The following is a 27,820-nucleotide window of genomic DNA, read 5'->3' as shown; positions in this document are numbered from 1 at the left end:
TGAGGGACACTCAGTCTTATGGGAGATGGAACTAATAGTAATTAGGAGAATTTTTGTAAGATGATTTAACACTGCAAAAGCTTGTGCAATGCTATTTGCAGTGCAGCCTTATGCATTGTTACTATCAAATAAGCCTTTAGCGGTTCATCAGAACCGACTTCTAAGTGAATAAATATAGCTCTGAAATTGGAGACTAAAATTTTATATCACAGGTATACGTGTGTATTTGCTTCAAGTCGCCTATCAATCTGTGGCAACACCATTAATTCCATTGGGTTTTCTTAGGCAAGGAGTAGCTAGAAGGGGTTGTGGGTGCAAGGTGTCTGTCCCGCCAACAGGAAACATAACCAACCACACACATGATATTTGGGATAATGATGGCCACAAGCTGTTTATTCGTTATAACTGTAAATAGGATTGGTAGCTAGCTATACATGAGACCTGGATCACCGCATTGGACAATCAAACTGCTGGTCCAACGACACCAAGGAGATACATGGAGGCTTAGCACAGCCCCCCATCTAACGTCACTCCAGGTACCCTGCTCTGCCACAACCTCGATAGGCATTTGACTAATCCATCTTGAGAGGCAGAGTGATCCAGCACTGGATCCAAGGCCCATGCCAACCACCCCAAGTTGTGATGAAGCAAACAAAGCAGAGAATAACAAAACAAACCAAGGGAGAGAGGATGGGGAGAGCACAAAAGCAACTAGGAAAAGGAGTGCCTGTGTCGGGTATATATACTCATTTGCGGACCTTAGTGAAGAGGTCTTCGTTCTTCCACCCCTTGCAGCCAATCAGAATGAGCCACATTGGCTGAGAAATAAGTACAGGCAGAGCAGTGATCCCTGGGAAGAGAGAGGATGGAACAAAATGGCAGGCCGTGATGAGAATTGGACAGCAGATATTTGCCAGTTCTTTCCTCTGAAAAATACTTTCAAACAAAATTTTTGTTTTTAATTTTTTATTAATATTTTAAGTACTGGCTCTATTTTTAATTTGTATTGAGTCATTTTTGTTTTTAGATACTTTGAGTCCCTATATTGGGAGAAAGGTGGGATAAAAATAAAGTACATAAATAAAGCATAGAGCACCTGTTATTCACCAAGAGACTTCCATCCAAGTATTAACCAGTGCAGAACCTGCTTAGCTTCTACTATCTGACAATAAATCCCTCCCCCCAAAAAAACCTCAGTGGTGTTTACTTATGAGTAGGCTCATATAGCATTGCAGCATTGATGTGCAAGTTCCTATTTATTTATTTATTTAATTTATATACCGCTCTTCTCCCCCAGGGGGACCCAGAGCGGTCTTACATAATGGCAAGATTAATGCCACATATAATACAAAATATAGTAAAACAAATTATCATAAAAACACACTTAAAAACCAATATCATACCCTATTTTAAACAGTAAAACACTGTGTGACCATTACAACAGGGCCAGTAGCATTGGGCCAAAAGTCAGAGCCAGTCTGTATTCAATTTCACATTAATCCAACGAATACATCAGATTATATCAACCATATCTTAGGATGGGCCAAAAGCTTGGTCCCACATCCAGGTCTTCAGCTGCTTCCTAAAAGACATGAGTGAGGGGGCTTCCCTAATCTCCCTTGGCAAGGAGTTCCACAGCCGTGGAGCCACCACCGAAAAGCCCTGTCTCTCGTCCCAGCCAAATGCACCTGTGACAGCGGCGGGACTGAGAGCAGGGCCTCACTGGAAGATCTTAATCTGCGGGGCGGCTCATAGGGGGAGATACGTTCAGAGAGGTAAGTTGGACCAGAGCCGTTTGTTTTGTAGGCCAAAGCCAGCACTTTAAATTGTGCCCGGAAGCTAACAGGCAGCCAGTGGAGCTGCTTCAACAGAGGAGTTGTATGCTCCCTGTACGGCGCTCCAGTTAATAACCTGGCTGCAGAACGTTGGACTAGTTCCAGCTTCCGAACAGTCTTTGAAGGCAACCCCACGTAGAGCGCATTGCAATAGTCCAAATGAGATGTAACCAGAGCGTGGACCACTGTGACCATGTCAGGCTTCCCAAGGTATGGGCGCAGTTGGCGCACAAGTTTGAGTTGTGCGAAGGCCCCCATGGCCACCGCTGAAACCTGGGGTTCCAGGCTCAGCGATGAGTCCAGGAGGACACCCAAACTGCGAACCTGCGCCTTCAGGGGGAGTGCGACCCCATCCAGCACAGGCTGTAACCCTATACCCTGTTCGGCCTTACGACTGACCAGGAGGACCTCTGTCTTGTCTGGATGCAACTTCAATTTGTTCACCCTCATCCAGTCTGACACAGCAGCCAGGCACCGGTTCAGGATCTGGACGGCCTCCTTGGAAGATGGAGAAAAGGAGTGATAGAGTTGGACATCATCTGCGTACAGATGACACTGAACTCCAAAACTCCGGATGATCTCACCCAGTGGCTTCATGTAGATTTTAAACAACAAAGGGGACAGTACTGAACCCTGTGGGACTCCACAAGACAATGGTTGTGGGGCCGAACAGCTGTCCCCTATCAACACCTTCTGAGTATGGTCCTCAAGGAAGGACTGGAGCCACTGCAATGCAGTATCCCCAAGGCCCATTCCCACGAGGCGACCCAGAAGGATACCGTGGTCTACAGTATCGAAGGCCGCTGAGAGATCCAGGAGAACCAGCAGGGACACACTCCGCCTGTCGAGCTCTCTGCGGAGATCATTCACCAAGGAGACCAAGGCCGTCTCAGTTTCATGCCCCGGTCTGAAGCCAGACTGTGCGGGATCCAGATAATCAGTTGCTTCCAAGAATCCCTGGAGTTGTGAGGCAACCACGCGTTCCACGACCTTGCCCAAAAAGGGAAGATTGGAAACAGGCCAAAAGTTATTCCAATTAGTGGGGTCAAGTGATGGCTTCTTCAACAGCGGTTTTATTACGGCTTGTTTGAGGCCGGCTGGAAGTCTGCCTTCCCGGAGGGAGGCGTTCACCACCACTCTTACCCACTCGACCAACCCCCCTCTGGCTTCTTTAACCAGCCAGGATGGGCAGGGGTCTAGGATGCATGTGGTCGCTCACGCTTCTCCAAGGACCTTGTCCACATCCTCGGGTTGCACAGATTGAAATGAATCCATCAAAATAGGACAAGCAGGTGCTCTTGCTACATCTTCGGAGATTGCATCAACCGCAGCATCAAGCTCGGAACGAATCAAAGCGATTTTCTTTGAAAAGAACTGGGAAAAAGCTTCACATTTCTCTGCCTATAGTAGGCACAGCAGAAAAAAATCGCATCATATTGGAGAATGAGCCTTCAACAGAGGTGACTTGTACTGATAATTAACTTTGTTTGATGCTACAGATAATTGCTAATAAGCCAAAAGTTACTAATGAATGTTCTCAATGGTAGCGCAGGTGGTAGTGGAGATGGGCAATATATCATCAGATCAAGCTGCTAAAATTCCCTAATACGTACTGCCTAGAAACAGCTTGCTGAACATGCCCCTTTCCTCCTGATGGTGCTGATATAAAGCAGATGAGCCATAATTAAACAGGGCTCACAAAGGAGACAAACAGTGGATTTAATCATCATGCCATTTATATTGCTCAAAATAAGTAAATCATGTATGGCGCAAAGGACATGCCTTCCAGCTTCTTCAATTCTGTATGAAACAATTGCACTGAATGAATATGTGCTATTTCTTCAGAATTGAAGATACAATTTACAAGAGTATAATTTATATTTTTAAAATATAAATGAAACACCTGCAAGGGTGTTGTTTGTTTGTTTGGTTCCTTTCTCCCTTTCCTACATAAAGTGATTAATTTGTATTATATGAGAAGGCTGTTAGGTTCCTGCTATGAACATCTATTGATAACAAATTGATTTTGGGCAGTGAAATAGAAATAAAAGTGGAAGGATGCACTGTTGTTGTTACTGTTGGCAATGCATTTTTTTCTAAAAAGAAATGAAGAAATAACCCAGTGCCTGACAGACAGGCCATGTAATAATTTGAATAGTAAAAATGATGGGAACTGTAGGAACATGTGTTTTCTTACCAAGAACATCTTGAAGACATAATCATTGACTTACAGCCAATTTTACCAAGAATAGAGAAACGATGCTGAAAAGATTGTAAAACGGGGTAGAAGGACTTCCCTGGGAAGCACATCCAATAAATTAGAGGCAGGGGAGCAATTGGGGCAATGATAGTTTCTCAGTTTTTTACTTGAATGTTACCCTGCCTTCAATTTGGAATCATTTGTTTTTGATAGTGTTGTAGTATGTATGAAAAGATCCACTGAGCAAAATCATCATTTGCAAGACTTACAAAAAAAGGCAGGGTGATTTTCCAGCTGCCCTCCCCTCCCCCCCCCCCCCCCCCCAGACAAGGAAGCTGTAAGGCAGTGGTTCTCAACCTGTGGGTCCCCAGGTGTTTTGGCCTACAGCTCCCAGAAATCCCAGCCAGTTTATCAGCTGTTAGGATTTCTGGGATTTGAAGGCCAGAACATCTGGGGACTCACAGGTTAAGAACCACTGCTGTAAGGGGTGGAGGTACTTTTGTCATCAGAGGATTGGAGGGTAAGAGGGAAGAAGAAAGGGAGGAGAGCAGAAAAGGAGGGGGGGGGGAAGCTGACAATGATTCCGCAGCTAAGGCAGTGGTGGTCAGCTCATTGCCTCTTGCTTCAGCCCTCTCTGTTTTTGCCCATGTGAGAAAAAGGCTTCATGTGATTTGAACTGCTGATAAGGAAAAGGGGAGAGGAAAGAATGAAAGAGAGATGAGAGGGAGAGAGTGGGGGAAGGAGAGAAGGGCTAGAAAATAAGCCTCTTTTGCTTCAGAGCCAGCTAACACCTTCCAATAAAGGATTTTCTCAGGCAAGAAGCAATCAGGCTTTGAATAAGCAAGGGCATTAAATGCTAATCAAGGTGATCAATTGCAGAATTCACACTTGCCTCAGGAAGACAAGAGTTCTTTCTCCCACCCTGGACTTCCCACAGATATATAAACCTCACTTTGCCTCATTTCCAACAGACCTCACAACCTCTGAGGATGCCTGCCATAAATGTGGGAGAAACGTTAGGACAGAATGCTTCTGGAACATGGCCATACAGCCCAGAAAACTCACAGCAACCCAGTGATTCTGACAATGAAAGCCTTTGACAAGGCAAGCCTCCTTTGACTGACTGACTGGCTGATGAGCTGGCTGCGTGGGTCACCACTGCTTTGCCCTTCTGCTTCCGGGTTGTATTTGCAAAAGAAAATGCACATCGAGGAAGGGACAGAAGCACTGGTTGCAACCCCCAGTTTCAGTTACAGGATTCCAAATGGGATCATGCCCCAAAGTTTAAGTTTTGCTATAGAGGGCTTTTGAAATCTAGGTCACAGTTAAGAGGGCTTACAGTGATCCCGCATGAGAAATAATTCTATAAAAATATCCTGACCGTGATTTCACATTCTCTTTTTAAAGCCATGTCAACTCTGTATGCTTTCATGTTCATGTGTCTTTATGAATGGAAAATAGAAGTCACAGCCATAATCTACTGGAAGGTGGGTGAAGATCTAGCCTGCCATCTGACCTATAAAATATGTCCTAACCTGACATTGTGTCCCTTTCTTCAGCCAACACATGTTCATATGTGCATTTTGATATGTATGGGACTTTGGATCAAGATGAATTTACATTTTTTAAAATTTATGATGATTATAATTTCTAAATACAGGCTTCCCAGGGCTCTTTTTTTAAAGTCATGTGTCTGCTCTAAAATATTTGACTTTAGGCTTCCAGAAAATTAATCACTTACTCTTGTGTTTTACATTATCTGCTTATAAATAGGAGTCCTATTTTTAATAAAATCTGACACACTGTCTCATTTTATTTAAATTAACCATATTTCACAAGTCAAAAATATAGCTAAACAAATAAATTAGATGTATATTTAGTGTTCAGCGAACAACTGCATGAAGATGAAGTTCATATTCACCAGTCCTGAATGAGATCATAAATCTTGGATGAGCATTTTTGCTAGTGTTCCAGACAGGCCAATCTCTAAAGTACTAAACTATAGTCACTGTGCACAGCTTCAGATATTTTCTTCATCTTTCTTCTAGTTATGTTTCTATATTCACTAATGTAAATCCCAGCACTTTTCTCATTGCCATTTAATATTAAAGGGGAAATGATTCCACATGAATTGTTCATTATTTAACCACATGTGTAGAATGAAGTATAAGAAAAAGTTAAACACTGCTGTTTTTATTGATCTCTTTAATCAGAAGACTTCTGATTCAGTAGAGGAATGGGACAAATCTAATGTTAGTCCGTCTCCTCCAAAAACAGACTTTTGTGCCTCCCCTGGCATCTGTATTTGAAAGTAAGAGAATTGTCCAGGAACAATGTGGGAAGCAATGGGGAATGTTGAAGTGAGAAATGGGGGAAAATCCCACCCAAGCAGGAAGGGATTTTTAGCAGAATTCTTTTTAGGTGATGCTACTATCAGCAAAAGCTGAATTTAGATACAAAAGTTTGTGGTTGGTTTAAAACATACTTCAAAAATTTACAACATAGAGAAGATGACCTTCCCCTGTGTTCCCATCAGATGTATGTTTGAGATTGATGGGTCAGAGAGAAATAAAAACGAGCAAGTTCATAAGGGAGATCTTTAGGGACTAGTGGATTTCTTTCATTCTCTTTCTTATTCTGAATACTGTAGATTTGTTTTCTGTGCATTTGTCCTATTCTGAATGCAAATTTCAGCAAGATGATTTCTTAAATTAATTCCATAATTGAGCAATTCTCATGGACCTTACCACTCATTATACAGTTTGAATGTTTTTTTTTTCTATTTTACATTTCTACCTCACCTGAATGGGCTAAGGAAGATCAGGTTTTGAAACAAATGCCAGTGGGATGTTAACTGTACATTGCAAGGACCAAATGAACCCCTCTGGAAATGAAAGGCTATTTCAGAAACTTTTTGGAACACAGGGCAACTCTGTGGGTCTTCTGCACATACCCCTCATCCCCAGTGTGCAGCCATTAAGAAGGCATTCAACCCAAAGCTCCCAATAATGGGATAATGAACAACCCTGTCAAAAAAGTCTACCTCGGAGCATCCTAATCCTCAAAACAAGCCTGGCATTCATTCACACTTCTTCAGTGGGAAAGCAATGCAGACTATTTACATTTATATTGTTATTACTACTACTACAAAGGTTGAGTGGTCATCTGTTGGGAGTCTTTGGATTGTGCTTTTCCTGCATGGCAGAAGGGGGTTGTTTAAAATTGTTCTTCATTTTGAGTATTGTATTATTTTTTTCTTTCTTTTTTTGCACTACAAATGAGACATGTGCAGTGTGCATAGGAATTTATTCATGTCTTTTTCAGTTAGTTCACACAAACACTTTCCATCCACCTGCCACTGGCCCCAGCCCATATATGGCTCCACAAGAAACTTTTGCTTCAAAAAGGGCTCCACAACTGAAAAAAATTGAGAACCCCTAAAAAGAAGATGACAAATAAATGGGTATACCTTAGCTGATAATTCGCAAATTAGCAGATTTGGGAATCATTCACATTATAACATTATAACATTATTATTTAATTATTATTCTTTTGGTTCCACCCTATAAAATCCTGGAATATGTAGTTCAGGAAAGGGCATACAGAACCAGAAAGTTTTTTTCTTGTCTATATATCAGTGGTAGTTAAAGTAAAATCATAATAGTACTATAACTTTGGTGTATGCATAGGCACCTAGGCACAATATTTTCCTTTATTGGGCCATAATATGCATGTATATTGCATTGCTTGTATTTCCTGGAGGTAATTGAGTTATCTTGATTTATTTACTGTTATCTCCCTTCTTCACATTGTGGATTTCACTTTTCCTGTGAAAATTCTCAGAAGTTACAACAATGGTAGCCAAAATTATGATTCTGACAGTAAAAATTTAATTCAAATATAAAAATCAAAATCAAAAACAACTGTTTGACATGATAATTTTCAATTTCAATATTTGTAATACCAGACAGGTAAATACTGGATTTGGTAGCCACATCTGAGTTCCATCTGTGTGACCCTGTTTGTTTGTACATGCATTTTCCTTTCATTTTGCAAGTAAGTCCTGATGTTTAAGGATATTCTACTTCCCTGGGCAATATCTGGCACTTTTGAAACACTTTCATGTTGCCCCAGTTCTTCAAATCTTAGACACAACTGGTAGATTTGGAAGTTATATCTTCTCTTCCTGAGAAATGAAGAGGGACTATAGGACAAAATCTACTAGTAGACTCAGCGAACGTTTTCCTATTGAATCACTGTGATCTACCTTATAGGATTCAGGCTTTAGTGACAAGAAAGACAACAGACTTTATTAAGTTACCTTCACTGTGTGTTTCATCCTTCCCCCTCTCCCCATTCCATTATAATTGAAGCTTGTGTGCTTTTAAAATGGGACTTTGTAAACATTCAGCACCAGGCTACCTAGTCAGCAATCTTTCCTCTAATTAACAGTCAGGAAGTGTGAATAATGGAGAAGGTGAATGACAGTAGTATTGATTTCAGCAACATCATACTCCCACTTTTCATACAGTAGCCACCATCAGCTCTATTAATTGTTTATTCCATAATGTTACTGCCAGCATACATATCAGAGAACTGGTTCTTTTTCTGTGTATGCAGTTTAGATTAGTTAACAGCACAATCTTATCCACGCCTATCTCAAAATAAACTACAGTCCGTTCAGTAGCACTTCATCCCAGGTAACTTGTATATCAGGAAGGAAGAACTTCTCTGGGTCATCTAAACTCACCAGGCAATGCATTTAGCTTCCACCAGCCTTCTTCATTCTGCTGTGAAAATTAACCATCTGTTATTTATTTGTATAGCACATCTCTTTACAATGCCTAATGTTTACTTGAATTAACCTAGTGTTTACCAAAGCCTCCCAGAAATGTTACTTACAGAAGAGTTTGCGGACAGCACCTACTTCACTCATAACTTTATGAGTCTGTCTGGGTGTTTTCCAGAAGGTACCCATGCTGCCTGCTGTTTGTTTTTCAATGAAAATAAGAGTGGAATTGTCCCTGTGTTAATAGAAATTCAGTTACAGATATAGTCAGATTAAGTTCTTGTGCAGAGCATGACCACTCAGGAAAGGATATGGACTGTATGTTCATGAACATTGTTTGGTTTTCATGCCCAAGAACAATAGAGAACAAACTTGTTCTTCTGTGTGAGAAACAGTGAACTGTTTTCTGCCAGTATTGACAAGGATTTTTTTTTGTATTTTCAAGAGTTATGTTTGTACATACTGTGCAAAACTGCTACCTTTCTGCATGGCTACTGCATGTTAGAAATATGCAGGTTAGAAATATCAGAGGTGTCATTTTCATCAATCTGGTGGGCTGTCTTTCTGTGCTTGCTCTTTGGTGCATGCATTATCAGTTTAACAAAATTGAGAGAGGACTTTCAAACAGATTTCCTGTCCAAATTATGGAAACCTTGCTGTTGTTTTGAAAAAAATCTTTTTAAAATACATTCCTGGTCTTGTTCTTGTGCTAGAAGTTCTTGCAAAATCTGGCAGTTTTTATACAAGGTGCCTTGATATATTTACTGTGTGTGTGTGTTTGTGTTTGTTTGTTTGTGCACGCGCACGTTTGTGTTTGTATTTGCCTTTGTTTTAACCCACCTTGAACCATCGGGAGAGGCAGGTAATAAAAAAAATTATTATTAGCATTATTATTAGCATTATTATTGTATTGAGACTGCTTCTCTGTTGTGAGTGGCATATTCCTGTGTATTCTTCATATCTTTTGGACCCTACCCCTTGGTCTGTAACAAAAGTGTATGTGTAAAAAAATCATCAAAATAAATCTTGAATAAAATGGATGGATATTTATTTTACACTGTCTCGCTGTTTTGTTTTTGTTTTTGTTTTTGTTTTGGTTACTATTGATCAGAATTCTCGTAACTGTCTATATGGAGATACACTCCATCCTAGTAGTCATCACAACTAGCATCAAAATGGATTTATGCTGACCTCACTGTTGCTGCTGATGCCTTTGTGATATTATGTATCCTATGCCTTAAATCAGCAGTTCTAGTTTATTTTTTATTTTTTTGCAGGGATCATGTATTCAAGTGTATCCACTTCAAGGATGTTGTAAATCAACATTTCAACATGTGTTTGTGTGTGCTATCAGTCCCTCTGTTGGCACTCTAGTCTTCTGTGCTTTTCTATCAATTAAGTGTAATTATGTTTTGGTGCAGTTTAGATGCTACTTTAATCTTCATGAAAGTAGATTTCAGATAATTTCACTTTAATAAAAAGGTACAAGGTCTCCAAGTTTTCAGAAAATAGCTTTGGTTTATTTATACATATCTCATTTTCTATAAAATAGAAAAAGAAAAGGAATCTTGAAACGTACATCTCAGTCACCAATTCTTCTCATGATAACATCCACGTGTATTCATCAATAGTATCAACTTTTATTGTGTAGTCAACCAATTTCAGAATTATTTATGGAATTAATAATCTGGAAATAATCAGTTAGCAGGATTATCATATGATTGTGATTCTGTCATCTTAGTTTTGGGAGAACTGCCTGCAACAAACAAAGGCATAATTATGAAAGGAGTTAATCAACATTGATTATTTTTTATACAGTTATCTCATAACCATTGAAACCTCAATAGACAGAAATTATGCTAACATAAAATAACAAAGCTTTCCCCCTGCTTAATGAAATAAAACAATCACTGTTTCCTTGAGCAGTACATTTCTTCAACTTTGCCATGAATTTCATTTCAGAAATGTTTAAGGCAATGGTACCATCTGTGTCAATTAACCTATATTCCTCTTGCTAGGTATAGAAATTTCCCTGTGTAAACATTACTGCAAAGAGAAACAATCCATGTAGATGTTCCATAGACATAATAAGTTCCTTCCTATGCTACCCATCTTACCCCAACAAAACACAAATGTCTGAATTGTCAGTAACCCATGTTTTAAAATATAAAATGCTTGTAAGAGCCTTGACTTCATTGTCTGATATCTGTCCAAATCTAAAATAAATCTTTCTTGAACAGGGTTGTTGTGTATTTTCCGGGCTGTATGGCCATGTTCCAGAAGTATTTTCTCTTGATGTTTCATCCACATCTATAGCAGGCAACATCAGAGGTTGTGAGGTATATGGAAAAACTAAAAAAGGAAGGTTTATATATCTGTGGAAGGTCCAGGGTGGGAGAAGAACTCTTGTCAGTTGGAGGCCAGTGTGATGTTGTAATTAATCACCTTAATTAGCATTGAATAGCCCAGAAAACACACAACAACCCTGTGATTTCGGCCATGAAAGCCTTCGACAACACTTTCTTGAACACTCAGGCCGGCTCCATCTACACTGCCATATAATGCAGCTTGAAACTGCATTTTATGGTCGGTGTAGATGGGGCCATAGATTCAGAAAGTTTTATTCCATGAAGATGACTTCAGATATGCAAGTCTGATCATTTACATACTTGCCTTAATGGTGAAGATTCTACAATGCCAAAGTGAAACATGTAATAAATTCTGTGATAAACTTTAGGTTCAAATAAATATGTTTGTAATGTACTCACTTCTTCTGCTTAAACCACTACAGTTGTTAGACACACATAATCCTATTTATTCCATAATGTGATGGACAGCAAGAAGGTGGACATAAGCTAATAATTCCTCCATTGTGCTTTTGTTTGTGGCTGAAAGATACAGACATTGTTGTTTCATTGCCTTAAGTGGATAATTTGATATATTTTTTCTTTTTAAAAAAAATCCTAATTAAATACATCTACTATAACAGAGACATTCAGCACTTGCATTAAAAATCACTAATAAAAGTAAATCACTTCTACAAAGATATCATAATGCTGCATGCTACGGACATGTACTGAAAAACACACATGCATCTAGCTGCCATGATAGTTACTGTTCTCTCAAAATAGAAGTGAATTCTCTTTCATTTCATTTCAACTGTTTAACCGCATTATTACTTGCAAAAAAGAATTTATTGCAAGCCCTGCCCATGAATCTTGTATTCTGAAGTACTAGAAGTTTTTAACAGAGAAAGCTAAAAGCCCTAGTCAAACTACACCTTCTATGATTCCATAGCATAGAACTATGGCAGTTAACATGCTATCAAACTGCATTAATTCTACAATGTAGATGCTTCCTGTGACTGAAGTTTTGGCTGTGTTGTTGAGGAAGAGTAGCCTGATAAAAGTATGGTGGATGCTCCTGCAGAGCACACTGTAATATGGATGAGAGAGAAGCTCATGCTCTCTGTTTGATCTTTTCAGCTGATTTTTCATGCTTGGGTTTTCAATTCTTAAACAAAAAGCATTGGAAGCATACTGTATCCAGGGTCTGGAACACATTCAATTTTGATGGGCTTTAGAAGAAAGCTCAATGATTTGGGGTAAATTCAGGTATAGAGCCCAAGGATAAGACTGCCTATTAAACTTGTAGCTTGGGATGAGAGGGCTGAAGGAGCAAAAGGACCTTTGCTCCTTGCTTCCCTAGCAGCAGGCCCGAAAGGAGTTGGAGAAACCTGTCAGACCAGATTTTTCTGTTTAATGATTGATTGGCAACTCCATTTTTCTTGCACCCTTGATTGTAGTGTAATAATGTTTTCTTAAATTCATTTTCCAGGAATAGATTATTGTTGTTGATATTTTATTTCTTAATGGCATCTTCTCAATTATCTTCAACATAATTAAAAACACATTATCATAAAGCATTCAGTAAAATGCATACATGAAAAATGTCTTTCTATGATATCATAGAATCATAGAATCATAGAATAGTAGAGTTGGAAGAGACCTCATGGGCCATCCAGTCCAACCCCCTGCCAAGAAGCAGGAAATCACATTCAAAGCACCCCCGACAGATGGCCATCCAGCCTCTGTTTAAAAGCCTCCAAAGAAGGAGCCTCCATCACAGTCTGGGGGAAAGAGTTCCACTGTCGAACAGCTCTCACAGTGAGGAAGTTTTTCCTGATGTTCAGGTGGAATCTCCTTTCCTGTAGTTTGAAGCCAATGTTCCGCGTCCTAGTCTGTGGGGCAGCAGAAAACAAGCTTGCTCCCTCCTCCCTATGACTTCCCCTCACATATTTGTACATGGCTATCATGTCTCCTCTTAGCTTTCTCTTCTGCAGGCTAAACATGCCCAATTCTTTAAGCCGCTCCTCATAGGGTTTGTTCTCCAGACCCTTGATCATTTTAGTCGCCCTCCTCTGGATGCTTTCCAGCTTGTCAACATCTCCCTTCAACTGCGGTGCCCAGAATTGGACACAGTATTCCAGGTGTGGTCTGACCAAGGCAGAATACAGAGGTAGCATGACTTCCCTGGATCTAGACGCTATACCCCTATTGATGCAGGCCAGAATCCCGTTGGCTTTTTTAGCTGCCGCATCACATTGCTGGCTCATGTTTAACTTGTTGTCCACAAGGACTCCAAGATCTCTTTCACATGTACTGCTGTCTAGCCAGGCGCCCCCCATTCTGTATGTTTGCATTCCGTTTTTTCTGCCAAAGTGAAGTATCTTGCATTTGTCCCTGTTGAACTTCATTTTGTTAGTTTCGGCCCATCTCTCTAGTCTGTTAAGATCGTTTTGAATTCTGCTCCTTTCTTCTGGAGTGTTGGCTATCCCTCCCAGTTTGGTGTCATCTGCAAACTTGATGATCGTGCCTTCTAACCCTTCGTCTAAATCGTTAATAAAGATGTTCAGCAGAACTGTGCCCAGGACGGAGCCCTGCGGCACTCCACTCGTGACTTCTTTCCAAGATGAAGACAACGCATTGGTGAGCACCCTTTGGGTTCGTTTGCTATGCACATATTTAATATGCGTTTAATATGCACATATTAAAATAACTGAAATACAGTAGATACAGGACATTAATTTAAGATTCAGCTGGATATCAATAGTTTCATTTACCCATACTCCAAAAAACAAAAAAACAAAAAAAAACACCTCTCACACCCATCCTGACTCAATTTAGTGCAAACTCCTATTCCAGTTTGAACCAATGGAAGTTAGCTGGGGACAAAGGGATAAAGTAGGAAAAGGAGAGAGAAACTGAGATATTTCAAAAGCATCTGAAAAAATAGTATGAATGGAGGGTTGCACATCTCCCTGCCAAGTCATGACATTTGGAGGTTATGGACTGTATGGGAGTATAGGTCAGGTCACACATTAAAAATGACCTTACTTCCTTCACCAAAGAACAGGCTTATAAAAATCCATTTCAGTTGGTTGGAGTTGGTTCATCAAGCAACTATACTTTGTAATCCTTCTTAAATTATTTGAATATATTCCTTAATGCAATTCTCATAATTTAAAAATAAATAATAAGGTTTTTTTTAGACTCAAGAGAACAGAAAGACTTCTTCATAGCTACTGGGTTTCTCAGGTAAATATGCAATTAGAAAAAGCAATAGATATATATTTACTCAAAAGACAGTCATATGAGTCTCTCAGGTAAATAGTTAGTGTTTGAAGAAGTGTAATTAAGGAAATATATACAAGAAGCCACTATAAAACCCAAGAAGCATATCTCTCGATTATCCATAATTAGTCAGGCTGCCCTGCCAAGGAATTAACCCATTTCTTGATGAATGCTGTATTTGGGTTATCAGAAATGGTTTGTTTCAAGGAACTCTACGTGTTTCTTGTGGATAATTTTTGAATAAAGTGGTTAAGGGCCAAATGAACTGTCTTTATACACAGCCGTAGTTACATTTTTTTGAGCAGTCTACATATTTAAAGCAATACAGAAATGTAGAAATTATTTTGGGATTGTATCTGCAACATCTTGAGATAAAAATGTATCAGTCCTACTGTCAGTTCAGACCAAATTCACAACAGACATCTCTTCATTGGAATAAACCCATAGAATCCATTCAGACTGAAGCTGCCATTCCTCTTTGCAAAGTTGCAAAGTTGGAATAAATTAATGATATTCTACTTATTAATTTCTTTCACTGTATTCCTTTGCCAATGCATATATGTTCATTGGAAAATTCTGCTAATAATAATCTTGATCATTTTATTTCATGGTATAATAAATTATTCTCCATAGGATTTTATATATTACAGGCAGTCCCCAAGTTATGTTAAGATAGTTCTGTAGGTTTGTTCTTAAGTTGACCCAGGGATCCAGGATACTACTCCCTATCCTGCCAGAATGCTTCTTACAATATTTTTGAACTCTGGCAAGAAGCAGACCCCTGTCTAGAGACTTGCTTGCAAGTTTTCTTTATTGAGCATGAACTCATAAAACCATGTCTAGACCTGTGCTCTTAGAATATTCCTACAGAATGTGAAATGCAGGAAGTGGAACAGGCAACAATAGCATGTTTAGGAATATTGAAGTTAGACCCACATTTTATTCCCCCTACTATCTTATATGCTCCTTGCTTCTGGTTCTGTCCAAACAGTTAAAGAAGGATTTAATTGAAGACAGCGAGGCAGCAGTGTCTCACTGCATGGGATCTGATATGTGGATTAGCTGTTTTGCGAAAATGCCAGCTGAGATGTTTTATTTGTATACTTAGAGATACAGCAGATATGATTAAAAAATATTGTGCCAATTGCTTCCTCTTCTACATCAACCAGTCCAAGGCTGTTTTACTTATAGTTTTTCTTCATTTTGGGATGTAGGAATGCCACTCTACTCTGTGATATTTCTCTGGTATAATTGCAAGTTCCACTAGAAGTATAATGATAATGATGAGATTGTCATTATCTTTCTAATAGAATCACATTCTCTAACATTCTGTTAGAGATAGCATGGAACATATGGGTTTACTGCATCCTCTCATGCATTAAACAGAACATTATCCTCCCCATACCAAAAAAAAAAAAAAAAGAGCAACATACGTTGTTAGTTGTTATGATCAGTAGGATACTGCTAATGATAGGAAGTAGTATGCGTATAATCATATATACTCACCTTTCAAAATGTTGATTATTGACAACAAGAGATGACAGGTTTTCAGCACTGCAGCTGTCAAGACAGATGAAGGCTATCCTAATAAACTGTAGGAGGACAGGTTTTTCTAAAAAGGCCTGCTGGGAACAATGGGAAACACAAATTGTTGTTGACATATCAAGGTTTAATTATCTATTCTTGAAAACTAACAATCCAGTGCCCTGCCAGCAAATAGTTGGGGTGAGGCATGCTGACTGCTATTATCAGTGTCGTATCTGACAGCATTCACTACAAAAGTACATCTAAGGACATTAGAATGTGGACAGATATTCCAGCACGAATCTTCAGGGTAGGTAAGTCAATGCCTACACATAGAGAAGCTAAATGTGATAAGTAGACATGAGGCTCAGCGCCAAACTCTTTAGGTCAGAAAAAATGTTGTCCATTTCAAATCCATTTGAATAATAGTTTCTATAACTTTATACTAAATCTAAGACTATAATACTAAACTAGAAAAAAGTACGCTCTTTAAAATATTCAAGCTGCTGTTTGGTCACATACATAATACCATCTGTTGGTCACATGGAAATTGTGTGTCCCATTAATGCCTAACTTTAAATAGAGGAAGGTCATATGGGTGATTCTCATGTTTCATGAATCATTAGCATATAGAAGCAGAGACAGATTCACAAGACAGGTCAGATATGGGGTTGGGAAGAATATCCAAAATGATTTAAAATGAACTTCTTGAATGCCAGAAACCCCTGATGAATCCTGGACTAGCACTTTCACAGTTCCAGATTTATTCTGTGTGAAAAATGCACAAGGATTGTTTTTATTTTTCCATCAAAAAATTACATAAAAATAGCATCTCTGTGCAGAAATTGCTGTTTCTTCAAAGAGAAAACTTAATTTCTGTGCTAAAATTCTGGATTTTGAATTGAAAACATGGTTTTGTGCTTTAAAAGTGTGAATCCCAAATTGCAAATATTCTGTAAAAGTTCTCCAGCAACTATCTTTGAGCAGGGGAAAATTATGAAACCATTCAGTATATGTATGAGAACAAACATATAAAGCTTTGCAGCCCCAGACAGAACCTTTCAGTGTGATCTAAACCATCTCCTGACAGAGACGTTACCTCTGAACATGTTACAAGAGCCAAGGAAATAACAGCAGTAGGCATGATCCATAAACCACAACTGTGCTTTGACAGACCACAGTTTCCATCTAGTTGTGGTCTGAAGCAGAAGAAAATAAAAAGCATTGAGAGTCCTTGAAAGCATTGGTGGTTTTTAGTTGTTTTTGTTTTAATTTTACCTGCATAATCCCACATATGCATCCAAACTTTTTCTTGAAATGTTCCAGATTCCTCTCATTCCCCCTTTCTTGTGTTTTCCTACATCTTCTTTTCCATGCATCAAAAATAAACTCAGGGAACATTGAGCCATCTTTATTACTATTCAGAAATTATACTAAAGTTCTAAATACTTTAGAAACATTGGACTAGTTCAATGTGAGAGTCATTTCATTTTGGTGCTTTCATCTTTTCCTCACTTGATTTTTGTTGAATCTATGTAGTGTAAGCATTAATTAATTACATTTATATTTCCAGTGGACATCTTATCTAGTTCTGAGATGATACTAATAAAATAGCCAAGTTGAGTTTGAAACTGCATTATATGATTAGTGTAGACTCAGTGGCAGTGTAGCTGGAGCCCATGAGGCCATCATTACAATTAATATTACAACAGCAAGAGCAGCACTTTTGCTCAAAATATGACAACACAAACTATACAAGAATTAAATGAAGCTTTTAAAAAAGTTTCTGATATGTTAATATCAAGTAACAAAAATAACTGTTAGTAGTTTTTCTGTAACTTGTATGTATATTTTGGGGTATTTTTAAACAACAAATAAAACTCTAGGCATGATTTTTAAAAATACAGCTCAAAGCCCAAAACCCTATTGATGAGTCCAAATTAAAGTAGCATCACTGAGCTAATTGCTGAATGATAAATCAACACTTTTGTAAATCCAATTGATTCAGTGAATCTATTTTGCTCAGGTTAGCTAATAGACCTGGGCCAAACATGACTAGTTAACTAATTAAAAATCAAAAAAATATCAACTAAAATACTTCATGTAGGAGCCTGACACTTTAGGGCAGGAGTCCCCAAACTTTTTAAACAGGGGGCCACAGTTCCTCAGACCGTTGGAGGGCCAGACTATAGTTTTTGTTTTAAAAAAAAACAAAAACCTATGAACAAATTCCTATGCAGTGACACTGCACATATCTTATTTTGAAGTAAAAAACAAAACAGGAATAAATACAGCCTCAATGTTAATCATAATCATAATCATAATAAAAATAATAAAGAGGATTGGAAGACACCCCTTGGGCCATTTAGTCCAACCTCCTTCTGCCTTTGTGCACCAAAAGCACTAGCAAAGTACCCCTTAATTATTAATTATTAATTAAATAATAAAAATACCATTATAAACAAGCAAAGCTTTGGAAGGCATGCACCGGGCGAGGGAGGAGACGGGAAAGATGCGCGCCTTTCCCTCCTAGCCCGTGCCGCACGCACCTTCCTCGGCAGAAGAGAGGGAGCTGCCGCTGAAGGGGCTGAATAAATGGCTTCGATGGGCCGCACGTGGCCCCCGGGCCTTCGTTTGGGGACCCCTGCTTTAGGGGACGTATAGTGATTAATATCTTCAGTTGGTGACTTTAAGTTCTCTCTTAATGTCAAAGGTCTTCCCAAGATGTACCCTAAATATTTGCCAACAAAAGTTAACACTGGATTGCACAGTTGTGCAGACAATTCTGCAGTGAGTTCCAATTCCTTGAACTTGTCCATTATACATCAGCTCCTCAATCAGGAAATCAAACAGACATCAAACAGGTTATAGACATGTTTGCAGAAAAAGCAGCTGCACTAAGAGACTGTATCATTATACGTTCTTTAATGTTTTGGAATCGTTATGCCACCATAAAGGCATTCTAACTATTTATCTATCATCTGTCTTTTGTAAAAGTACTTTTATATCTCTGTGTGAAATGTCATAAGATCTCCAAGAAAGAAAAAAAGATCCATAAATGTTAACTGCTATTATCAAGAGAGACCGAAAAGATTGCATTTTCATATGCCGTTACACATGCATTCATTCATTTATTTGTCACCTTTCCCCCAGAGTGGGAACCAAGGTGCCAAGTGAATAGACAAAGGAAACTCACAAAGAAAATAAATTAACTCCCCCCCCCAAAAAAAAATCTTAAAACATTTTTAAATAATCACTTTTAATCAATATAAAAACATTCAAAAGGTATTAAAATGTAAATAAAAATAGAAAACGTGTTCCCAATGAGAAATGTCTCTTTGAGCAATTTTATGTTAAAATCCGGCTTAAATGTAATGGAATTTAGTGGAAATATTGTTGTTGGGGTTTTTTTTTCATGATTTTTTCAACAGGGTAAAAAGGTCATTACAACCAGTAAGTGATCTGATGAAGGGGAACTTTACACAGTACAGTCCTGGACAAGCAGCTGTTTGGCTTGCTGACATTGTGCAATAAACACTGAAAGCTATACATGGTAGTTGGAAGAATGCCAGAAAAATGTGGAGCAAATTATGCCAAGAGAAAGACTAGGACAGTATGCTACACTTCTTCAGATTTATCCTACTTTGACTGCAAATACTGATGTGTCATCATTACTATTGTAGAAATGAGACTTGCAATAAAATGTGATGTATCTCCAGTTCTTGAGTGGAATGATCTTCTTCATGCAGGCTCAACAGGAGCCTTAGAAACAGGAATTCAGGCCACTTGGAAAAGGATGAGTTCAAAACTGGTGAATTAAGAAATTATATTCTCTCCCTCCCATACACAACCACATAATATTGTGTTATATATAATATATTTGGCTATACATTGATTTTAAAAGGTAAAGGTTTCCCTTGACGTTAAGTCCAGTCATGTCTGACTCTGGGGGTTGGTGCTCATCTCCATTTCTAAGCTGAAGAGCCGGCGTTGTCCGTAGACACCTCCAAGGTCATGTGGCCGGCATGACTGCATGGAGCGCTGTTACCTTCCCGCCGGAGTGGTACCTATTGATCTACTCACATTTGCATGTTTTCGAACTGCTAGGTTGGCAGAAGCTGGAGCTAAGAGCGGGCGCTCACTCCGCTCCCCGGGTTTGAATCTGGGACCTTTCAGTCTGCAAGTTCAGCAGCTCAGCGCTTTAACACACTGAGCCACCGGAGGCTCCTACATTGATTTTAGAGTGTGTATAATTCTAATGTGGCTATGCATCACCTATTTTAGTAGGTTTATTGTATACCACCATCCTGTTCCAATTTACTTGGGAAACCCTCTATTAATTCTATGCCATTGCATCTTTTAAGCTGCTTTTAAAGTGTTCCAGTCTCTCTCTATGCCTCCCAATTTCCCCTTTGTCCTCAGCTTAGTGAAATTGCTACAAACTGAATTCAAACAGGACAGGTAGTTAGACAAGAGAGGAGTGGAGGGATAGGCAACAGTTTGTTATTGTTGTCAACTGTCAAGATGACTTTTCACTTATGGCTTTGACATGTTCTCTCTGAATGAGAGTTCTCTGAATTATCCTGATATCAACATTCCTGCACAGGTTTTCCAAACTTAGGGTTGTGGTTTCCTTAACTGATGGGTGCACGCTTTGCACTCGTTACAGAGTGGCTACTATAACAGCCAATAACAATGTATTAGATGTCGTTAACCATTGTATTATGTCCAATAAATGAATATAAATGTCAGATTAATTGTTACAAATCACAATCAAACTGTTATCGAAGGCTTTCATGGCCGGGATCACAGGGTTGTTGTATGTTTTCCGGGCTGTATGGCCATGTTCCAGAAGTATTCTCTCCTGACATTTTGCCCACATCTATGGCAGGCATTCTCGGAGGTTGTGAGGTAATATCTCACAACCTCACAACCTCTGAGGATGCCTGCCATAGATGTGGGTGAAATGTCAGGAGAGAATACTTCTGGAACATCGCCATACAGCCCGGAAAACATATAACAACCCCACAATCAAACTGTTGCATTCACAGTATGATGAATGGTAGTTGCATTCACAATGGAGTAAACTTTCTTGTTTAATTTTCTTGATTCTTCGTAAAAGATGAGTACACCCCTGATCCACAACCGGTTTCGACTACCTATAGTATTCATGTGGTGGTAGGGTCTGCAAGTAGTGGGTAACATCAATACAACTGTACAAAGTGTTTTCTGGCCTAGTAAAACTGACTACTATTAATACATACTACCTACTTTTGTAATTTAGTTCAAACAATTCCAGAATGTAATTAATGAACTGTAAAGTATTTCATAGATATCGTGGAACCTATTGGGAACATACAGTGGCTTATACGTTGTTCTCTTGATACAGTGTGGATAAACATAAAATAATATATATTGAAAAGATATTATGTCTTTACTTACGTTCTGTTTCCAGTCAATGATACTCTGCATTCAGGTTTTATTGTACTGTGAGTATGATCCTAAATGGCTCAACCTGTTGTTTAAATAGCAAAGAATCTCACACAGGTATTCTACAATGCAGTGTGTAGCATTAACTCATGAGTCACATTTAAAGAAATACAACACATTTATAAAAATAAAAAAAAACAGTCATAAGAGTTGGTATCATACAAACCTTTAGGGAATTCTGTCTGGAGAGTAAAAATCCAAAATGATTCACTTTGTAATAGTTTGGTCTGAAAATCAATACACTTGGAGGGTGTGACAACTTCTATAATCTGGACCCCAAGTGACTCAGGGCTATGGTTCAAATCTTCAAAATGCTTGTAAAAATAGAATTTATAGAATGATTTCTGATCTTACTTTTATGTTCTATAATTTGAAGTTTGATTTCCCTGCCTGTCTGACCTATATACATCAATGGACATGAACAAGTGATAGCATAAATAACCCTGTTAGTGGTACAGGTAGCAAAATGATGTATTTTGTATTCAAAAATAGTGTAATGATTCTTGAAGAACTTCATGTAATGATTCTTGAAGAACTGATATCAGAACTGGCCACCCATGTGACCAGTATGGAGGATGCATACTAGTCCTCTCTACATTCCATGTTTCTATGTGTGTTCTGCAGCTTTGGGCTTTCTTTCCCTCCTCTGAGCACACCAACAGCTAAATGTCTTTCTGGCTTGCGCCCAGTTGCATTATTAGCCACTGCATTACTTGTGGCTATCCTCGCCTCTTCCTCAGTAGTTTGTGGAGTGCCTTCCAACCTGAGAGCCTCTTTTGGCACTGTCTCTTATTGAATTTTGGACTATCTCATCATAGGGCTATCAAGATAGAAGGTTTCGATAATAGTTTAATATTGCAATTTTGTGTGAAATTCTCTGCTATTGCTAGTGCTCAGTAGCTGTTTGTCACATTTCATCTGGTCCCTCAGCAAAAATCTTTTTGACACTGGAGACCCTACCAGCAAAATTGGAGAGGTAGTGCCAAGGTGGCAGTAACTCAGACCAGGAAGCTCAAACAAAAGCAAAACCACTGAAGCCTAACTTAGCTTGTATGTTTTACTCTTTTGACTCACTGTGATGTCAGTTGTTCACAAGTCTTCCAGTTTTCATGCTTTTCCTACTTTTATTGCATGGCTTGAAAATTGTTGGACAATGTTAGTTTAACTGGTACTTTCATGATACTCTTGATAACAACAGTAAAACTCGCAAGCAAAAATTGAAAGCCAACACAATACTATGGGGTTTTTTTGCAAATGAATCCCACAGGGAAGATGAAATTCATTTGCAACATAATTTGGTAAAATAACATGCCTCTGAATTTTATACCTATGATAAATTAGGCTTATGAAAGTGATGGTGACTGATTAGTATCAGTCTGATTAGTAGGGATATGAGTGTTAAAGGGCATTTTAGTATATTTACTGTATTTTTATTCTATTTTTACCACACGGTTACTATTTGTTTTTTAACTTTTGTATTGCTCTTTTTGGTGTGGATTGTTAGCCACTTTGAGTTCCCATGGGGGAAAAGGCAGGGTATGGTGATGGTGATGATGATGAGTAAACTAGTTTCACTTTTGTGTGCTTGTCTGTGCTTCTGTACATACATTCTTACAGAAAACATACTTTGCTGGAGCCAACCAAATCAGCAAAGTCAGTCCTTCTTTTAAGTATCTCAACAACTAGGAATCATTGAGTGTCCACAAGAAATTGTCTGATAGTCGCTGATGGAATATAATTTGCCCAGTACAGACCTTTAGAAAAATAGCAAATAGCTTTCCCCAAATAGATTTAAGGGGGAAAATATAACCAAGACAAAATCTCACACCAAATGTTCTAATTTTGGTTTGTTAGGAAAAAAAGATGTACCAGTCTAGCTGTGAAATATATCATTTGATAGCTTTATACTTCAAATTTGAATAAAATGATGGCATATTTTGATCTGCTTGTACCTATGTACTTTTGACATTATTTGTGTCTTTGAGTAATAAAAAATTTATAGGGCTCAAGCTGTTGACGCTGTTGGCACCTGTTTCAGATTCATTTTTAGTGACAGCAAGCTGCTGCTGGCAAGCACTCAGCCTTTTTATCATAAAAAATACACATACTGGCACTCCTGGCACTGTACTGTATTCTGTATTAGTGCACACATAGAAACCATTTACACACTGCAGACACTACATTAAAATCAGCAATAGAAGATAAGCATTGTTCAGTGTGAACAGTGGAATTCCTCAATTAGAATTGCTAAGATATGAGAGAATTTAGTGTAGGATTCCCTCATGATTCTTTCGCATGAACACTATCGTTTTCAAAGCCCTTTATCCACATTATCATATAGTCATTACAACAAACTTGTAAAGCAGGCCGCATTCATTATCACTATTGCAGATAGAAGAATGGCCTGTATATGGCTACTTAGGAAGCCACATAGAAGCCACTCTTCTTAGGGAGGTAAGAGTAGATCTGTGGCAACTGCATCTTTTTTACAGCCATTGCTCTTTACCAGGTCCCAAGGAAAAAAAAAATGCTTACCATATATAATAATGTAAAAATCAATCCCATGATCCCATGTAGAAGCTGATGGCAGGTTTTGTGGCCCAAATTATGGATTTTGGTATGACCCATGTAAAGCGAAGGTCAGTCCATGGAAAGATGAAAGCACCAGTGTTGTCTCAAGAGGCCAGCCACACCTGATCATAGTCCCATTTCCCCACCCAGGCATTCAAAATGGGGATGATACTTCTTTAGGTTCTCTTGGGATTGACTAAAACCTTGCATTCCCTGCTTAGAGAAGGGGATGGTTCCTTTGTTAATAAAAGTCAAAGTACAGTAGTCAAGTCACACTGACTCATGGATAAGTCAGCCCAGGTTTTTGGTGTTGTTTTTTTACTACAATTTCTAGACCTATGCATGAATAAATAAGGTACTGTATATGTAAATGCCAACAAATACCACAAAATACATCTGATGACAATGGTCTGTGTTAGTTCTTGATTTTGATTTTTAAGAATAATCTTAAATTCTTAGATAATATGTCTGTGGAGGTGATGTAATGAATAATATTCTTTTATTCGTTTAATTTATATCATGTCTTTCTCTCAATCTGGAACACAAAACAGTTTGCAACATAGATTAAAACAAAATGTAGTTAGAAAGTATTCATAGTAAGAGAATACATTTTTAAATTACAAATTTTAAAATCTAAAATAAAAAATAAATTTCTCTGAAGTGTTAAAATATATTTCATTATTTAACAATGAGGTTAAAGTACAGCATGCACATGCACATGCAAACACACAAAGACCTTTTTGCTTCAGTACTCTTGTGAAGCACCTAATAAAAAAGCTATTTCCATGCCAGTGGAAGGAATATGGAAGGAGAAGCATCATAATCCCATGGGATAGAGTTCCATAGGTTGCAGTCATTTGTCCTCAACTAGCATTCCTGTCACACTGCACTGAGAAAAGTATTATTATGAGTATTCAAAAGTGAAACAGGCTCATACATAGCAAAGAAATGTTATGTGTACTGATTTATATAGGCTACAAAATCTAGGGCTAGTTCAAAGCATTGCTGCTTTAGACCAGCCCCAGATTTAGACATAGTGTTTACACTTTTTCACTCTTAAATTGCAGCAGCAGTGGAAGTGGAGGCCTGACATCTCAGTCCTTTATTGTTGTTTATCACCATAGCAACTGCCCTGGAGCTCCAGCAAGATCTTGGCTGTCACTTGGCACCTTTCCTGACGGAGAGGAGCAGGGGGGGGGGGGGGGAGGAAGGAGTTACCCATCCTTTCTCCGAGACATGCAGGTACTTTTGCTGACATCAGCAAATGTGATGTTCAGAAACTCCCTGGCACTCTGTGACCACTACTGTGGCAACAAGCAACAACAAAATGCCAGTTTGAAAAGGAAAGTGGAATGGTGACAGTGAGCTATGTGAACAGCAAAGCCAGTTCAGGATCTGAACCAGCCAAGCTATTCACACAGACCATGAAGTGTGGGGCTTCTCTCAAGCTTCAAATGATTTTTTGTGATTTTCTTCACATGGGTTAGAATTGGGTTTACCAGTTTTATCCTGCGTTAGGGACTGCTAGTCCCTGAATGTTGTCAGGAGTGATTTCTGGTTGAACTCAGGGTATATGGTCAGTGTAGACATGCCCTAGTAACATATGAGCAGAAGTAGATTATTTCATTTGGAAAAAAAAATCATCTCATCAAAATAGTTCTGGCCAAAGCATTATGTTAGTTGTTAAATCCAGATTAGATTCTGGAATATATAGCATTCACAGTAGCATGATGCCAACGACAGCTGTTTCTTCTATAACTACACTTCAAAATTTACAAGGAACCAAGGAGTGATGAACAACATTGAAACTTTGTTTAGGTGTAGACCTTTGGTAGTCAGAATAGTTAAGCTCAGCCCAATCATTTACTGAGGTTGTATTAAGCACAGTCTCATGTTATGAAATCTATAGCGTCAGGAATGAGTGATTGCGACAGACACAAGTCTGTTGATGCCTCCAGGCACATGAAACAAAGCTCATACTTTGATGCTTTTAAAATACTATCTTGTCTTCTCCTGTATGTATAATGAATTCTTAAATAGTGGGATAATATACAATTTCAAATTTAATTACAACATTAAAAAACTGAGCAAGGATTAACCGAAATCTCATGATTGTCTGTTGTCATTGGGTTTTCTTTCTACAATTAAATGTTTTCAGCTTTGTTGCTAGATTACTTCAGCCTTGTTGAAAAGAATAAATGTAGAGGCTACTGGAGCATTCCTCTCGAAACAGTCAAATTGTTTGTTAACTGTGAAAATATCTGTTAATTTTTCATATTTGCATAATTACATTAACACATCTCTTTAGAATGCAATCACTCATTCATTTGAAGCAAAGGTAGACACAAGTGAACATAAGTAAAAATCCCTTCTGCTCAGAACTGATAGCTTTTACAGCAATAGTGTGGTAGCTTCCTATATGGAGCAAATTGAAGAAAAAGTAATGCTTAGCAGCCACTTTCAAAGTTTACATTATTTTGCCAGCAGTGGAAATGGAGATGAGGTTGAAATGACCATCTTGACTTACAGAAAATACCTTTAGAAATCAGAAATTGGAAGTTCTGCCTTAGATAATCATTTATATATCCGCATATAGTTTCTTCAGAATATTTGGTGAGACAAATACAGTCAGCATTCTTACAAGTTTTACATTCATGGTTTTGATTATTTGTGAGTATGTGTTGCCTCATTCTGAAGTTGCCACCACCTCCTGAAATCCTGACTGTACTGCCACTTGAGTCAGGGGTGAGACATAACTGGATACAGGGTATCTCTGCCTTTTTATCCTAAGGTGCTACCTCCCCCCTTGAGTTCCTTTTCCTGCTGCTACAATCCAAACATGGACAGTAAGAGCAATTTCTAAGAAGAGAGCAGAATGTGAGCTGTGTTTGGGAGTTATTCCTAACTCTTTTACTGTATTTTAAAGGTTTGTGTGAAGGTTTGAGTTTTTTTTTTTTGGGGGGGGGGGTGATCTCCCTAAGCACATGCTCTAAAGAAGTGGGATTTCTGCTGAGATACTGATTTGCTTCAGAGCATACATAAAAGACACTAGCTCAATATGATTGCTGACACAGTCTTTGTATCAGGGTCAGCAGTGCACAGTACATATCAATAAGTGTTATTACTATTGTTTAAAACATGAGAGATTTGGTGGATCTCCCTTAAGCACAGCTTTTAGTGTGCCAACAGAGTTTGAAGCAATAACCCACCATCTCACCCATACACAATATCTAGAGAGAAAGATTCAAATGTCCTTTTAAAAAAAAGTATTAGAAATAGGTTTCTGCACAGTAATTGTTCATAATCGACACATAGGTTCGTCTTCTTGAAGGAAGAAGAAGAAAAACAGAATTCTTTAAAGGAGTATTAAGGGAAATGTTAGAGGTTCTCACTCCAGAGACCCTTTTCATACATGCATCATTCAAAACAGGAAGGAATAGAATGGGGGCAATCATATGAGACCCCAAGATGTACTCAGAAAGAAACAAACAAGCAAACAACCAGGAAGTATCATAAACATGCTTCTGCCTACATTTCTAGGGAGGATATGCAGTCTAAACTACCAATAAGTACAGGCATGCAAATATTGCTATTGCCAACAATCACAATCTGGGAGGAATAAAATAATAACCCCTGGGATGGAGGCAGAAAAAATCTGTCATTATGTGCTGCAGTGTATATGCAATGTTTGTCTTGTTAGAAAACTTGTAGCAAGTGCAAATTGGTGCCTGTCCTGGACAAGAAGATCAGCACATTTGTCAATGCATCAGAGAACACA

At 38.5% G+C, this 27,820-nt stretch overlaps 1 protein-coding gene and 1 long non-coding RNA gene across 4 annotated transcripts in view; one reads left to right on the top strand and one right to left on the bottom strand.

Annotated features, from left to right (window-relative positions):
• The window catches only part of csmd1 (CUB and Sushi multiple domains 1), a 1,478,446-nt gene that overhangs the window by 531,649 nt on the left and 918,977 nt on the right, over positions 1 to 27,820 (top strand). The window lies entirely within an intron of this gene.
• On the bottom strand, positions 10,373 to 21,866 carry LOC103280196 (uncharacterized). Its single transcript, XR_507225.3, has 4 exons — positions 21,424 to 21,866; positions 15,964 to 16,079; positions 11,593 to 11,712; positions 10,373 to 10,580 (listed from the first exon to the last, which is right to left on the bottom strand). It is a non-coding gene; the product is annotated as an uncharacterized LOC103280196 (long non-coding RNA).

Source organism: Anolis carolinensis, chromosome 1 (assembly GCF_035594765.1).
Source record: "Anolis carolinensis isolate JA03-04 chromosome 1, rAnoCar3.1.pri, whole genome shotgun sequence".
In the NCBI taxonomy this organism is placed as follows: domain Eukaryota; kingdom Metazoa; phylum Chordata; class Lepidosauria; order Squamata; family Dactyloidae; genus Anolis; species Anolis carolinensis.
Note: the sequence above shows the minus strand (reverse complement) of the source record. Positions and strands in the feature narration are given on the sequence as shown.